At 34.4% G+C, this 16,698-nt stretch overlaps 2 long non-coding RNA genes across 2 annotated transcripts; one reads left to right on the forward strand and one right to left on the reverse strand.

Moving 5' to 3' along the window:
* Positions 1-1,816: 1,816 nt before the first annotated feature.
* On the forward strand, positions 1,817-9,376 carry LOC149043701 (uncharacterized). Its single transcript, XR_016187991.1, has 3 exons — positions 1,817-1,989; positions 2,181-2,246; positions 7,680-9,376. It is a non-coding gene; the product is annotated as an uncharacterized LOC149043701 (long non-coding RNA).
* On the reverse strand, positions 4,748-5,368 carry LOC149043702 (uncharacterized). The gene is made up of 2 exons (XR_016187992.1): positions 5,254-5,368; positions 4,748-5,049 (listed from the first exon to the last, which is right to left on the reverse strand). It is a non-coding gene; the product is annotated as an uncharacterized LOC149043702 (long non-coding RNA).
* Positions 9,377-16,698: the final 7,322 nt, after the last annotated feature.

The raw sequence follows: 16,698 nt of genomic DNA on the forward strand, positions 1-16,698 counted from the left end.
CCAAGTACTTTAAGGAAAGGCACGATTTAGCTCAACTGTACTTGGATATGGTTGAATGTGTCTTGAGAAGATGTAGAAAAATAAGGGACTATTAGAAACAGAAGAAGACCTGAGAGATCTTTAGAAACCGCAATTTAATCGCCTCGGGTTGGTAGCGTTGAATGGTTTACTTAACGACAAATTGGATTTGAATGAAAGTGAATTGGGAAACCATGCAAAAGAGTTGACTGAATTTGGATTTCTTACATAAAAGTTTTCAAAAATTATTTGCAGCATTCTTCATTTGTGCTTAGATTCAAAACCAATTTGAATTTGTATTATAATGGTATTGGTGGTGCCGGTGTTACATCTATTGCTGAGGCCAACAAGACAAGTCAACAAGACGCTAATCAATCTGGATTTGTCTGACAATGGTATGAGTGAAGCCGGCGCTACATCTATTGCTGAGGTAATCAAATTCAACAAGAAGCTAACCAATTTGTGTAGCAATAGTATTCGTGATGCTGGAGCTACATCTATTGCTGAGGCCATCAAAGTCAACTAGACGCTAACCAATTTGAATTTGTAGAGTTAATCACATGATTTCGAGTTCAATTTGGAATAAATAAGCACGAGTGAATTTTTTCAAAGACTAACAAAACTGAGTTATGTGAAGAGTTTTAGAGACTAGACACTTAATTTATCACCGGGGAGGGACGATTCATCTTTCTTTTTTTTTTTTTTGAGGGGGGAGGGAGATGGGGATGGGATTTCAATGGTTTTCAATGAACGGAGGCTGATCAGTTGCCGCGAACAGATTTTTAAGGGGGACTATAGAAAACTGACCGTCAATTGACTGTCAATGAGGAGACATAAGTATATTATGGGGGAAGCAGGTAAATTAAGTCGTGACACAACCAAAATCCTCCAGCCCCCCCATAGGCGATAAATAATGAGCGGCGCTTTACAACATGAAGCTAGTCTTTCTGAGTGTTTGACTCTGGGTTCAATTCAGATTTTATCTTCACTATTTGAGCTTGCACAGATAAATTGCAAGTTATAGGAACAAGGTCAATAATATTTTAATAGAGCTTTCTGAAGTATTTATTTTAAAATTTTTATGCTTTTCCTTTGTAAGCGTCAGTTTAAAAATATATTTGAGAGCATTCATCCTGTAATTTAAATCAGTCGCAAAGTTCCTTTCTTTAATCCCCGCAGGACCATCCGACTCTCTGTCCATGTGTTGATTGCGTACAATATTCTGATCAGGTCCATCTAGGTCAGTCTTCTCGCCTAGCCAGTCTTTGGACGGGTTGATGATGGAGACGTCAAAGGAACAGACTTAAAGGCTTGGTCTACAGTTTAGCTTTGCTGATCAGACTCCAACAATTAATAATCAGAAGGAGGGAGGTTTTGATTGGGATTAAGTGGCAACTACGAGCGTCGAAGTTGAGAGTTTCTGGCCGTGTTTTTAAGGGTTGGGGGGGGGGGTTTGGGAGGGGGGGAAGGGGACAGATTCCGGCCTTCAAAAATTTTAAAAACGTAAGAAGACGAACGCATCACTCGTCAGTAGTTTTGGCAATAAAATGCTATTTGAAATCTGCCGTGCGTGTCTTGTCAACATGCGTGACCTGTAGTAAGAGGTGGTATGAAGTGAATCACGCGTCACTCGTCTCCAGCTTTGGGGGAAAAAATGTTGCTTATTGTTCATGTGAACGTTAAAAGAATGCCGTTGCAATTTTTTGAACGATGTTTCTTCCTGAGGCCGAGAAACGCATTGCAAAGTTAGTTTTATTGCGTGATGGTGTTACTCGATTTTAGGTGTTATATTTCATTTCAGAATGGTCTTATCTGCGCATGTCATGAACGACTCCCTTCTCTGAGTCTGTTAGAATACCTAACTTTTATGACTTTCTTCGTTCTCTCGACGGAAGATCAGGAAACAAGGAAACGAATCGGTTTAAACTCACATTGCTGTTTATGACAAGAGTTGACGCGAAGAAAGAGCAGGTACAGACAAAATAGTAAAGTTATTCACTCCGTAACTTTAACTTAAACTTCAATAACCCGTTGTTGACTTACGATATTCCACTCGCGTAAATGCGTATGATTACGAAAATTTTAACACAAGCCTTTGGAAATAAGCGTATGGTACGGTGAAGATATAACTGATACATAAGCTACTTTTTTTCTCTTTTCAGGTCGATTGCGTACCCTCTACACGTACCTCGGGTGTAATTATTTCGTTTAAAGCGCCATTCTGAGAGGTACAGTAAGTAGATTCATGAATTATGAATTGATGCGCACTAAAAGGTCACTTTATTTGAATTTCATACTTTAGTAAGGGTCTGTTTTGTACTCAGACCAGATGTTTTACTTCCAGCAGTCGTTTCTGATCTAGATTAACGGGACAGGGAAATGCTTTAGTAAAGATTGGAACACGCAATACGTATCAGTCTAGGCGGAAGTTGCTATTTTTGAAGGCGACAAGAAACTGAAAGCGAAAGCCTTTACTCACAGTTCGTTTTCCGGTGCTAGAGAATGACTAGCCTTCTCTAATTCGATGACATGTTTTCCGAGAACTCGACTGAGGCATTATTTATCGATGATATTTTTTTCAACAAAATTATTGTGCTTTTAAATTCAATCTGATAAACCATAGGACATTTGACCACAAGTAATGTTTGGGACAAATCGTGCATCTTGGTTATAGTTAACTAATTTTCCACAAAGTGTGACTCTCATTTGATGCATATAAGCTGATAAATCTAATAGTGCTAAAACATAATATTAACAGAGAGGCTTTCTTATACAGAAAACCCAAAAGATAAGGAATATTTCCATAACAAATAACCACTGAGGAGGGTGGGATGGAAAGAAAATGGCGAATGAGGTTCAGTGTGCACTGAAGAGGCTATTGAGCATTTGAACTCTAATTCCAAAGCAATCTTTCTTTGAGCCTTAGCATATAGTTTTACTTTACTAGTAATAGGAACCACTGAATAGTCTGCAGATGTTAAATTATGCAACAGCCAATTCAAAGCTAGGTTTCCCAAAAACTATTGAAGTTTTCCTTGGCAATTTGTTGAATGAAATATTTACATATTATATATTATATTTATATATTATCCTCAGTTCCCAGTTCAACTTGCTGTGTTCTAAAAATAGCAAACACATGCAGTATCCATGAATTGAAATATCTGAAGGTTTTACCATTGTAGGATTCCTCTTGAGTTCAATTATTTTCCAACAACCCCTTTTGAGCATGATTGAGTGAAACAGCCTTATGTCATCTATGTCTTTCAGATTGTCCTAAAGCTTTCTTCAGTTCATTACACTGTTCAATAGCAACAATTACTGCCTTAACCCTTTAACTCCCAGATCCAATTTGCAATTCTCCTTACTGTCAGTTATACAATTCTTATAATGTTAGTTCAGAGGATTTCCCAGGTTGAGAACCTTGTCAAGATCTTTTATGATCATGAAAGATCTTGGATGATCTTGTCAAGATCTTTATCTTGGAAGGATCTTGCCAAGATCTTGGCAAGTTGAGACCACTGAAAGATCTTGCTAAGATCTTACCATGTAAGATAGTAAAAAATCTTGCCAAGATCATTCCCTTGCAAACTGAATTTCCAGTTTTCTGGGAATTCCTAGGAATTCTCAAAAATTCCCAATTATGCAAATGACCCTTGCAAACTGAATTCCCAGTTTTCTGGGAATTTCTGGGAATTCCTGGGAATTCCTAGGAATTCTCAAAAATTCCCAACTATGCAAATTAACTCTGATTTAAAAAGCTTGGAATTACTGGGAATTTCTGGGAAAGGAAGACTCCAGTTTTGTGAGGACTTGGAATCCCTAGGAATTCCTAGGAATTCTCAGCTTTACAAACTACCTATAATTTAAGAAGTGTGGAACTCTTGGGAATTTCTGGGAATTGAATTTTAGGCAATTTTAATACCCTGAGGTCCACATAAATTCTAAGAAATTCTCAATACCTTGAATGTGAAGGTTTTAAGAAAAAGAGTCATTTCAGAGGCTTAAAACTTTGGCTCAATAAAAGGTATGCTATACAAAACTTACCAAGAGATATACATACATGTACATGTTTATAACTAAAAGATCATGAAATTTATTACTCAAACTAAGTTTTAGTAAATCTTTACATTAATATGGATTTTCTCATGAACCAGCTGTCAGTTATGTTAAATGGAAATTGCCAACTTTCACAATAATTAACAATAATTACATTGTTATATTACTTCCCTAACCTACATTACTGGTTGCCTTTGTTAGAAAACCATGGAACAGTCAAGCTCAGTTGCCTCAAACGCTGTCCGAGACTTTTTGTTGACAATACTTTTAGTAGAAATTTCATGCCTTAGACAAACAAATTCAACACCTAATTAATCTTTCTTTTTTCATGATTGTTGTTGCTGCTTTTTTTTTCAGTTTTTTTGCTCTATTTTCATGACTAATTGCTGTAATTTGTTTTGCTGTTTTTATTCTTACAAAACATTTTTGTAAGAGTTCCAATACTTGTGGATCATCCACACACTTTGCAAACATTTGGCATGCAGACAAGACAGAGGTAGTCAATGTTCCCTTTGAGGAAAAACACCTTTTATATGACGTCTTCAATTTACTTTATTTGAAACTCTGATCTGAAAATATTTGTCAACAAGACTTGTTAGTAGTGAGAAGTACCAACTAAGTTTCCTTTCATAACTTAATTTCTTAAATGTCCCAATCACTGGATCTCCCAAAAAAATATTACATCTTTTTATTTTTGGTGCAAATTACAAGTCCTTCTTTATATAAAAATGAAAAGTGCTAGTCACACTTCAATAATAACAGCTCTTAAGTTTACTTGTTGTTCTTCTCTATCTGTCAGCTATCAACAAAATTGTTTTATACTTCGGGCAGTGCATAACTATTTGTGGACCAGAGTTCCAACGCACCTCTGTAATCGCATATAGCTACTCCTGTCTCTTGTACAAATGTTTCTCCTTTGTAAGACGCACTCTACTCTGTTGTCAATACTGCTTTAAGTTCAGTGGAAACGACTGACTGAGGAATCGAGATGGCGGTGTTGGAACGTGTTGCTGAACGCTTGCTACGGTCAAGCTGTGTAGATTTAGGTACTGGTACACTCAGGGATCATCTATGTATCTCTTATACTTCCGAATGTGGTATCCTTCTTTTATAAATATGAGGGTAAAAGACGATTTGTAGTCGCATTCAAAACTGTGATTGGCTTGTGTTATTTCTCACCTTTGCCATTAACACAACTCAAGTGAGTTTCGAGTCTTTGTTTCCTCGACAACTTTCGGCCACAAATCGTGCATTTGTAATACGATCGATTCTTGTCGATTATTTCTACATAGAGTAAGCTCACATCTTTATTTATATCACCAAGCTATCCATCTTCTAGAAGCAGAGAACTGGTCGGAGAAGTCAGAATAAAGTTGGGCGCTTCTCTTAACACTGCAATCGGCAAGCCAGCGGATTCACTTTGCTAGCCAATGACAAGTCCTAAAAGATCCACGTGATCATGCGCGTGATCGGAAACAAAGAAGACTCCATTTGGCGCTCATCTTTGAATGTACTTTTCATCGGTTGATCGCTTTTCTCAACTGTTTTGCTTAATATAACATTTCTAAAGATAGCTATTATTGTGGTTCAATGGGAAAACAAGAATAGCGTGAGTGTTGTAAAAGAGAAGAAAGTCCTTGGCGCCGTGGAGTTAAAAGAAGGGACAGCAGTTGACATATGGACTGGTACAAACAAGGGTCGAGTGGCCATCTGTAAAGCTACGATTTTGAAAGTTTGTGGTGAGTAAAAATTGCGATATTCGTTACGTGATCAAAATCTTATAAAAGAATAGATGTAGCGGGTTGAACTAAGCTTACATAACGCTCGGCGCAACTGAAACTAGAAAAATTCTGAGAATCGAATCGGTCACTTGCATGCCGCAGTTTTTTAAGCTTATACTTTACAATGAAATAAACCTATCAGTAAGGTTTCAAGATTCCTCTAGTCACGTTTGGGAACATTCAAGATTCATAACAAACCTTAGTACATAAAGAAGCCCTCCTTGGTAAAAACAAAATAATGTATTCAGCCCTTTTTTAGTAAAATCCATGAGAGAGATGTACTAACTCCAATATGAAAGTCACTCAATATAACAGAGATTTCTCAATTTGAGAATCCAATGAATGCCCTTTTCCTCATAGCCATCTTAAAAGCCTGGTCTGAGCTTTAAACATACATATTTTAATATATTATTTTTTTTCAAATTCAGATGTCAAGGAATCCAGATACAAAATGGTCAAGGTTCTTGTTGACAACCTCATTCAAGGCCAACTCATTGTGAGCCCAGGAAAAAAATACAAACAGTACAAACAGCAGCTAAGTTTGCAGTTTAGGATAACTTCATTCTAATTTATTGTTACAGTTACAACAAGATTTTAATAAAAAAATCAATTTTATTTGTCTGTAATTAGCCCCTTCACTCCCAAGAATATAACTATATAAATATAACTTAAGATAAATTGTATTTTATGGAAGAGAATCAACAGATTTTATTCACAATTTGTGTCAAACCAGATTTAATGATTGATTAGAACTATTTTATATGAATAGCTGTAATTGAGGATTAATCCGTATGAAGTTTTCAAGAAAAGAAAAATAAATCAAATTCCATCCTAATATTACCACACATTGATGTTAGTAATTAATCAAAAATATTTTACATGTAAGCCTTAATTAAGCTTCTAAATAAATTTCATTGAATACTTGAATTTTAGCTGGGTTTTTTTAATTTAAAGTATTTATTTTATATCATTAGCCTCAAATTTTTGCTTAAAATTCCCAGTAATTCTTAAACATTCCTAAAAATTCCCAGAAATTCCTAGGAATTTTTTAGATTTACAGCTTTTCAGGGAAAGTCATCGGTTCTCTGAGTTGGAATTCCTAGGAATTCCTAGGAATTCCAAGTCCTGTTGGCTACAAACTTGGAATTTCTGGGAATTTCTGGGAATTTTTGGGAATTTCTAGGAATTTCTAGGTTTTTAGAACCAGAGTTGTTATGGTTGGGAATTCCCAGTCCGAATTTACCGTGAAAATTCACACCTTTATTCCTAGGAATTCCTAGGAAAATCCTAGGAATTCCAAAAGCCATTTCGCAAGGGTTGTAAGATCTTGTCAAGATCTTACCATGATCCTGCATGATTTTACAAAAATTTTGATCAGATCATAACCAAGATCTTGACAAGATCATTAAAAGATCTTGTCAAGATCTTAGCAAGATCTTAAAAATATCTTTCCAAGATCATTGAAAGATCTTGTCAAGATCTTAGCAAGATCCTGCAGCTTCTTGCAGGATCTTGTCCAAGATCTTACATGATCTTACCAAAGATCTTGCCAAGATTTTATCAAAGATCTTGCCATGATTTCACCAAGATCTTGTCCAGATCTTACCAAGGTTTTCAACCTGGGTTAGTATTGGATCAACTAATTATCCCTGAATTGAAATTTTTCGTAATTCTTGTCATTTATTTGGTTGATTGTAAGGAGAAATTTGGTGTTGGTCACTCATGGGAGTTAAAGGAATAAATCTAGCACCTTAAATGGAATTTTTGTGACTGTCAATATCTCTCACATTTGATTAATATTTATTTTATGTTTTTCTTTTTCAGAAATTATTAAATGTCCATCATTTTCTGACTGCTCATATTGTGATTTTTTGAAGGCAGGAAATCTTAACAGGGTAGGTATATATGTTTTTTTTTCCATTTTTCCCTCTTTAATATAAGACATATATGTAAGGATTTTGTGTGTCTTATCCTCATGGGAATGAAAAATGTTTATGTTATTATGGGCTATTCTCTTTTTTTCATAAATATCAGTTTGCTTTGAATATGAAACATAATGTTAAAGTAGCAAGATAGGCACTAATTAAATTTGCATCAATCTTTAACCAATGGTTTGATCCTTTGAATTTACGTTCAGGAGTTTAAATTGAATGTTGTCGTCCTTCAATAGTGTTTGACACCATGTCTCATTATGTTGGACCTTGCAGCTGAAATGCATCTAATGATTAGAAAGTTGCTTTGGTTGTTACAGGTGTAATGACCAGTATAGTATGCAACTGCTCACTCTTATGCAAGGTTCTGTATTTGTGACCATCCATATGATTTTTGGGAGAAAGGTGATAGCAAGCTTAAGCTCACAACAGGCTTCTACTTGAAAACATCCATGTTTATAATTATCAACTTCTTGATCAGCAAAAACAAAGTTGGAACATTTGGCTGTGAATGCATTGCATTAGGATTTAAAGCAGACACTTAAATTACTTTTTTTCATGCGGAGGTTACATACCTTTGATGATGTTTGTAGCATATTGAAGCACAAAATCTAACTCAGTGCTGGACGAATTGTGACAATTACATGTAAACAATCCAATATGTTCAAGATATTCATAAATCACAGTTACATACATACAGCCAAAATGTTTGTGTAAAAGTATATTTCATTGGATGGCCAGAGGGGATGGTAAAAATAATAAAAATCATCATGACCCATACCATTTTACAACTGCTTAAATGATGAAATTTACAATATTTCATATCTAGCCCAATCATGGATTTTTAGATTAAGGAGACCCTTAATTGTTTAAAAAATAGTAATCTGAAAGTTGACTTTGTGGAAAATGGCTAAGAGAGGCTGTTTATTTTTGTCCAATGAAAAGTGTGTGAAAATGGCTGGCACACTGAAAGGTTTAAAATGATTTAAGTAAGACACATGTATTCATTAAATCTCACCAGTGGAACAAAACTAACAGAACTCAACACAAGGAAGACCTTGTGGATAAGATTTTTTCCAAAATGGGTGTACTTTGTATGTGTAAATGAGAGCAAGTAACATTATTTTGTTATGGATATTACATAATGTCCATAATAAAACCAGTCCTCTTTTTTTGTTTTCTCTGAAATTATAAACCATTTTTTTTTGTCAGCCTGGCCCCTTTTTTACTTTCTAGGGGCCTAAACTTGAGTGTTGTAAATTATGGAGATCCTGGAAAACACATGAAAACATAAAGCCCACTTCATGTAATGGACATCATATTAAAGACATTACATTACAGATATCACATTATAGACATATTATATTATGGACATTATGACTGCATGACTTTAATTATGGTAATTCTCTTTGGAGAAATAAATGCTACATGCATACCAATTTGTTCAAATTTATCACATCCAAGTTTTCAGTGCTTTTAACTAAACACCATTAACAATAACCATAACAACAACTGTACATTGATTAGGAGAAGTAACACCACGCTGACATGAGAAGTATAAATTTTCAAAAAGTGTGAGTCCAAGTGTGAATATAGTTTTTTGAGACATACATGTATATTTAGAGTCAGCACCTTCTTTTATAATATCTGAAGATAACAAATTAAAATATAACATGCAATGTTTCAGAAATGTAGCTTAAAACAAGCAATACTTCAACTTTCAATTGCACTGATAATACTATAGAGAAAGTTGTCAATTCATGCAGTTCAGTGCAGTGTAACTTTCCAAAATAGTATCAACTGGCTTATTAACAGTCAATGAATAGTACTCTTACAAAAAGTTCAGAACAATCCAAGTTTTGTAATTAAAGCAGTGTTTAACTACTGCAATCTGCAGCTAGTTTGATTATTTATTTGAAAACATTTTCTTTTTGAAGATATTTAAAAAGCCTCTTGAGATATGAAAGACTTGGAACATGGAAACATCCAGTGCCTTTCGGCTCTTTGGAGTCATAGAAGACTCTTCTCTTGTGGACAATATCAATATTGCTTCTCAGAGGCCAGTTAAATGTTTTGACAACTTGGCGAAGAAATTTGATTTCAACCTCATTATCAGTAACCCTAAGGGCTCTTCCAATGTAAAACTTGGTGTCACACTAGAAATCTGCACCAGAAAGCAAGAACCAAAAGACAGCAGAAACACTAGTTAGAGCATGCTCATTAAAACTGAATCGTAAGGAGCATGCTCTTTATGGAATACTCCAGATACCACTATTACATGTACACCTAAGTTTAGTATTGATGTTATGATTATCAGCTGAACCAAAAAAGAGAATTAACTTGTAATTGGGCCTGATTAAGATAAATTTATCAGTTCTGACAAAGTCAATTATCAAAAGTTCATATTAAATAAATAAAAATATTCCCTTATTCTTACCAGTGTAAGAAGAAGTTCCACAGCGTAATGTCCGTAACAAAAATTGTATAATGTCCATAACAGGAAGTTTTTACCTCAAACACAAAATCTAAATACAGAATAAGGAATACAACTAGATTTTAAAGTTATGCAATCTGCATGATGTGTTGATGTGTTGTGTGTGTGTTCTCATCTTTCTCCCTGAAATCATATGGAGGGTCACATTTGGTCAGTCTTTATGAATCATGGTGGTGTTGTTGTTGTTGTTTGTTGTTGTTGTTGTTGTTGTTTGTTGTTGTTGTTTGTTGTTGTTGTTTGTTGTTGTTTTTAATTCTAGTTGACTTTTGATAATTATAAATGAATAAAGGGGGTATAAGTTTATAAGGAAACTGTGGTACTGCCTTGGTGGGAGAGTATACCAGGATAATTTAGTATTATCAGTTGAGTTGATAAGGTTTATAAAGATGACATTTTGAGTGTTATAGCCTTTTGTCAGAGCAAACAAATTATCAGCTTTTAACTTTATTTCAGAGGCGAATTTACGTTTATTTATCAACTCGGCTGACAATAAGAAAGTACTTTGATACAATTATATAATGTTGCTGTTAATACCACTTATAACCTTGGGGCACCTGTTAGTGCCCTTATTTGTGACTGTCATTGTCTTTCATAACTGATATATAGTAACTGTTGTTCTCAGCTGCTTCCATTTTCAGACTTTCTGACTTTATCCCTGATAAGAGTAAAGAAAAATATAAATTTGGGGATAATTAGTTGATCCAACACTAAATTCTCTAAACTAACATTACAAGAATTGTATGGTTGGGAGTAAGGAGAATTACAAATTTGATGTGGGAGTTAAAGGGTTAATAATTTATTTGCTGGGAATAATTGTGTCCTGTTTGCATATGTTTAGAATTCTGCATGCTCTCATTTCACTTATATCCATGTGAGTATTAATTATTTTGCCTGGTAATGTTATGTCAAGAACTATACATTATATTAATTACCTACTTAATTATGTTGTGATCGATGGTTGTGATTATGTTTTGCTACAAACATGTGGAATATACTCTTAGAAAATGTTGTAGAAATTCTGGTGTTCCTTCTGATATACTGCTGGTTTGATTACTGAGCACAGCTTGGTTTGTAGAGTGCTTCAACTGTATATTGACTGATGAACATTAACACTTGAGAGACTCAATTTTATGCTGGTTGAGTCATCTCTTTGGTTCCTGTGTTGGGTGGTCATTGGGTCACTGGTTAATTAGGACTTGTTAATTTATAAAAATAAAAGTTTAAGCTCCCCTCTTAAAACAGGAATATACAAGATCTTGTGCAGAGAGCTGGTTCCATCCTTGACAAAGTATATGGATTAGAAATTATCACCCCATGTTTGCATGTCTCAGGAGATTAGTACATTCCTGCAGACTCTCTATCATAGGTTTTGCCAGGTTGAACCTAACATAAGTCATTATTTATCAGTCATTAATAAGGCATTATTTATCAATGATATTTTTTCAACAAAATTATTGTGCCTTTAAATTCAATCTGATAAACCATAGGATATTTGACGACAAGTAATGTTTGGGACAAATAATTGTGCAGTCTAATACAGTTAGTTATAAGTAACTAATTTTCCACAAAGTGTGACTCTCATTTGATGCATATAAGCTGATGAATCTAATAGTGCTAAAATATAATATTAACAGAGAGGCTTTCTTATACAGAAAACCCAAAAGATAGGGAATATTTCCATAACAAATAACCATTGAGTAGGATGGGATGGAAAGAAAATAGCAAATGAGGTTCAGTGTGCACTGAAGAGGCTATTGAGCATTTGAACTCTATAATCCCAAAGCAATCTTTCTTTGTGCCTTAGCATATAGCTTTACTTTGCCAGTAACAGGAACCACTGAATAGTTTGCAGATGTTAAATTAATTATGCAACAGCCAATTCAAAGCTAAGTTTCCCAAAAACTATTAAAGTTTTCTTGTATTAGATTTCCTCAGTTCCCAGTTCAACCTGCTGTGCTCTAAAAATAGCAAACACATGCAGTATCCATGAATTGAAATATCTGAAGGTTTTACCATTATAGGATTCCTCTTGAGTTCAATTATTTTCCAACAACCCCTTTTCAGCACGATCGAATGAAACAGCCTTATGTCGTCTATGTCTTTCAGATTGTCCTAAAGCTTTCTTCAGTTCATTACACTTTTCAATAGAAACAATTACTTAATTCTCCTTACTGTCAGTTATACAATTATTATAATGTTAGTTCAGAGAATTTAGTATTGGATCAACTAATTATCCCCAAATTGATATTTTTCTTAATTCTTGTCACTCATTTGGTTGATAATGTATCTATATTGTAAGGAGAAATTTGGTCTTGGTCACTCATGGGAGTTAAAGGAATAAATGTAGCACCTTAAATGGAATTTTTGTGAACATCAATATCTCTCACATTTGACTAATATTTATTTTATGTTTTTCTTTTTCAGAAATTATTACATGTCCTCATTTTCTGACTGCTCATATTGTGATTTTTTGAAGGCAGGAAATCTTAACAGGGTAGGTTTTTTTCCCCATTTTTTCCCTTATATGATACATATATGTAAGGATTGTTGTGTCTTATTCTCATAGGAATGAAAAAAGTCTATGTTACTATGTGCTCTTCTCTTTTTTTCATGAATATCATTTTGTTTTGAATATAAAACATAATGTTAAAGTAGCAAGATAGGTCACTAATTAAATTTGCATCAATCTTTACCCAGTGGTTCAATCCTTTGAATTTATGCTCAGGAGTATAAATTGAATGTTGTCATCCTTCAATGGTATTTGACACCATGTCTTATTATGTTGCACCTGGCAGCTGAAATGCATCTAATAATTAAAAAGTTGCTTTGGTCGCTACAGGTGTAATGACCAATATAGGATGCATTAACTGCTAGCTCTAATGCAAGGTTCTGTATTTGTGACCTTCCATATGATTTTTTGGGAGAAAGGTGATAGCAAGCTTAAGCTCACAACACGTACACTTCTACTTGAAAACATCCATGTTTATAATTATCAACTTCCTGATTAGCAAAAAGAAAGTTGGAACATTTGGCTGTGAATGAGTTGCATTAGGATTTAAAGCAGACACTTCAATTACTTCTTTTCATGTGGAGGTTACTTTTGACAATGTTTGTAGCATGTTGAAGCACAGAATCTAACTCAGTGCTGGAGGAATTGTGACAATTGTGTAAACAATTCAACATGTTCAAGATATTCATAAATCACCATTACATTATATAGCCATTGACAGCCAAAACATTTGTGTGAAAGTCTATTTCATTGGATGGCAAGAGCAATTTTTTCGAGATGATAAAAATAACCAAAACCATCATGACCTATCCTATTTTACAACTGCCTAATTAGTGAAATTTAAAATATTTCATATCTAGCCCAATCATGGGTTATTGGAATGAGGTTAAAAATTAGTAATCTGAAAGTTGACTGTGCAGGAAATGGCCAAGAGAGGCTGTTTATTTTTGTCCAATGAAAAGTGTATTAAAATAGCTGGCATGCTGAAAGGTTTAAAATGATTTCAGTAAGACACAATTATGTATTCCTTAAATCTCACCAGAGGAACAAAACTAACAGAACTCAACACAAAGAAGAACTTGCAGATAAGTTTTTTTCCAAAATGTGTGTACTTTGTAAATGAGAGCAAGTAACATTATTTTGTTATGGACATTACATAATGTCCATAACAAAAACAGTCCTCTTTTTTTGTTTTCTCTGAAATCGAAAACAATTTTTTTTGGTCTGCTTGGCTCCTTTTTTACTTTCTAGGGGCCCAAACCTGAGTGTTGTAAATTAGCAAAATCCTGGGAAAACGCAAGAAAAAATAAAGCCCACTTTATGTTATGGACATTATGATACAGACATTACATTATGGACATCACATTATAGACATTATATTATGGACATTATGACTGCATGACTTTAACTATGGTAATTCTTTTGGGAGAAATAAATGCTACATGCATACCAATTTTGTTCAAATTTATCACATCTAATTTTTCAGTGCTTTTGACCGAACACTAATAACAATAACCATAACAACAACTGTACATTAGCAGTAGCAACACCACACTGACATGAGGAGTATAAATTTTCAAAAAGTTGGAGTCCAAGTGTGAATTAAGTTTACTGAAAGACATATCATGCTTAGAGTCAGTACCTTCTTTTACAATATCTGAAGATAACAAATCAAAATATAACATGCAATGTTTCAGAGATGTAGCTTAAAACAAGCAATACTTCAACTTTCAAAGGCCATTACACTGATAATACTATGGAGAAAATTGTCAATTCATACAGTTCAGTGCATTGTAACTTTCCAAAATAGTATCAACTGGCTTATTAAAAGTCAATGAATAGTACACTTAAAGTTCAGAACAATCTAGGTTTAGTGATTAAAGCAGTGTTTAACTACTACAATCTGCAGTTAGTTTGATCATTTATTTGCAAATATTTTCTTTTTGAAGATATTTAAAAAGCCTCTCAGTATATTAAAGACTTGGAACATTGAAATGTCCAGTGCCTTTCAGCACTTTGGGGCTACAGTAGACTCTTCTCTCTCAATATTGCTCCTCAGAGGCCAGTTAAATGTTTTGACAACTTGGTGAAGAAATTTGATTTCAACCTCAATATCAGTAACCCTAAGGGCTCTTCCAATGTAGAATTTAGTGTCACACTAGAAACCTGTACTGTGTCTCAAAAAGCAAGAACCAAGACAGCAGAAACACTAGTTAGGGCATGTTCAATAAAACAGAATTGTAAGGAGCATGTCCCATATGGGATACACCACATACCACAGTTACATGTACACCCAAGTGTAATATTAATGCTTTGGTTATCAGCACAACCAAAAAAGAGAATTAATTTTTAACTCCCAAGATCCAATTGTTACATGTAATTCTCCCCTCTAGGTCCTGCTACACATTTCCTTGTGAATAAGTTGTGAGAACTTGGTGCTAGATCAAGATAGCAGCTTCTACCTGATAAGTTTGAATATTCTCATCACCTGTTTCCTGAATAATGTGTGGATTTGTAGGGAGAAGTTTTACATTAATCACCTCTGGGAGTTAAAGGGTTAACTTGCAATTGGGCCTGATTAAGATAAATTTGGTCATGTGCCCTGTGAGGAATGTTTGTACAAATTATACATTGAAAACTGTGCAAAATAAGTTTGTTAAGGAAATTAGTCTCCAAAAAAAACTGGTCTCTGAATGTAATGTCTGTAACATGGAATTGCGAGAATCATGAGGGCACATTTCATTTCAGAGAAACTGGTGTCAAAGTGACTTTTAAGACTTCATTATGTCCTTACAATCACAGAAAAATTGTGCAGGTGGATTTTACTGATGAAAATAGAATCCTATATATGATTAATGATGGAACTGAAATGTTTATTGAGTAAAGTGTAGAAAAAGATGAATATATAATGAAAGGTTTCAAAATTGAATGCTGGTCCGGCTTGTAACACAAGCATGAATGGGTGATTTTTTCTAACGAAAGCATAAACAATAAATTTCTATTAAGCTGTTGTTTCTTAGCTCCGCCTGAACAGTTAATGAGCTAGAGTGATATTCCCTGAGGAGGAAAGCCTGCGTAATCTCTGACCAATCAAAGCTCTCCAGAGTACAGTTCGCTGCTAATATTACAGATCTATATATTTTTCACTACTGTTAGTAAATGTCATGAGAACAATGGGCATTCTGCATGATGTGTTGGTGTGTTGTGTGTGTGTTATCACCTTTGTCCCTGAAATCATATGGAGAGTCACATTTGGTCAGCCTTTGTGAATCATGGTGGTTTTTGTTGTAGTTGTTGTTGATTTTTTTTAATTCCAGTTGAATTGTGATAATTATAAATGAATAAAGGGGGTAAGTTTCTAAAGAAACTGTGGTGCTGCCTTCGTGGGAGAGTAAACCAGGATAATTTAGTATCATCGACTGAGTTGATAAGGTTTAAAAAGATGACATATGACATTTTGAGTGTTAGCCCATTGTCAGAGCAACAAATTGTCAGCTTTTAAACTCGTCACAGTAGCAAATTTACATTATCAATTAACTCAGCTGATAATATGAAATTACTTGGATATAATTATAAAATGATGCGGTTAATACCACTTTTAACTTTAGGCACCTGTTCGTGCCCTTATTTGTGACTGTCTTTGTCTTTCATAACTGATATTTAGTAACTGTTGTTCTGCTGCTTCCCTTTTCAGACTTTCTGACTTTATCCCTGATTGAAGGGTTATTTTCTTGAACCCAGGAAACTCTATACAAGGTAGGAGGACTTGCTGCTTTTTTTTCTCTTATTTTTGAAACTTGCTTTCATTTTGTCAATCTGTATTAACCCTTTAATTGCCATGAGTGACCAGGACAGAATTTCTCCTTACAATGTCAACGGAATATCAACCAGATAAGTGATGAGAGTAAA

The sequence above is a fragment of the Pocillopora damicornis genome, chromosome 6 (genome assembly GCF_964200805.1).
Source record: "Pocillopora damicornis chromosome 6, jaPocDami1.2, whole genome shotgun sequence".
Taxonomy (NCBI): Eukaryota; Metazoa; Cnidaria; class Anthozoa; order Scleractinia; family Pocilloporidae; genus Pocillopora; species Pocillopora damicornis.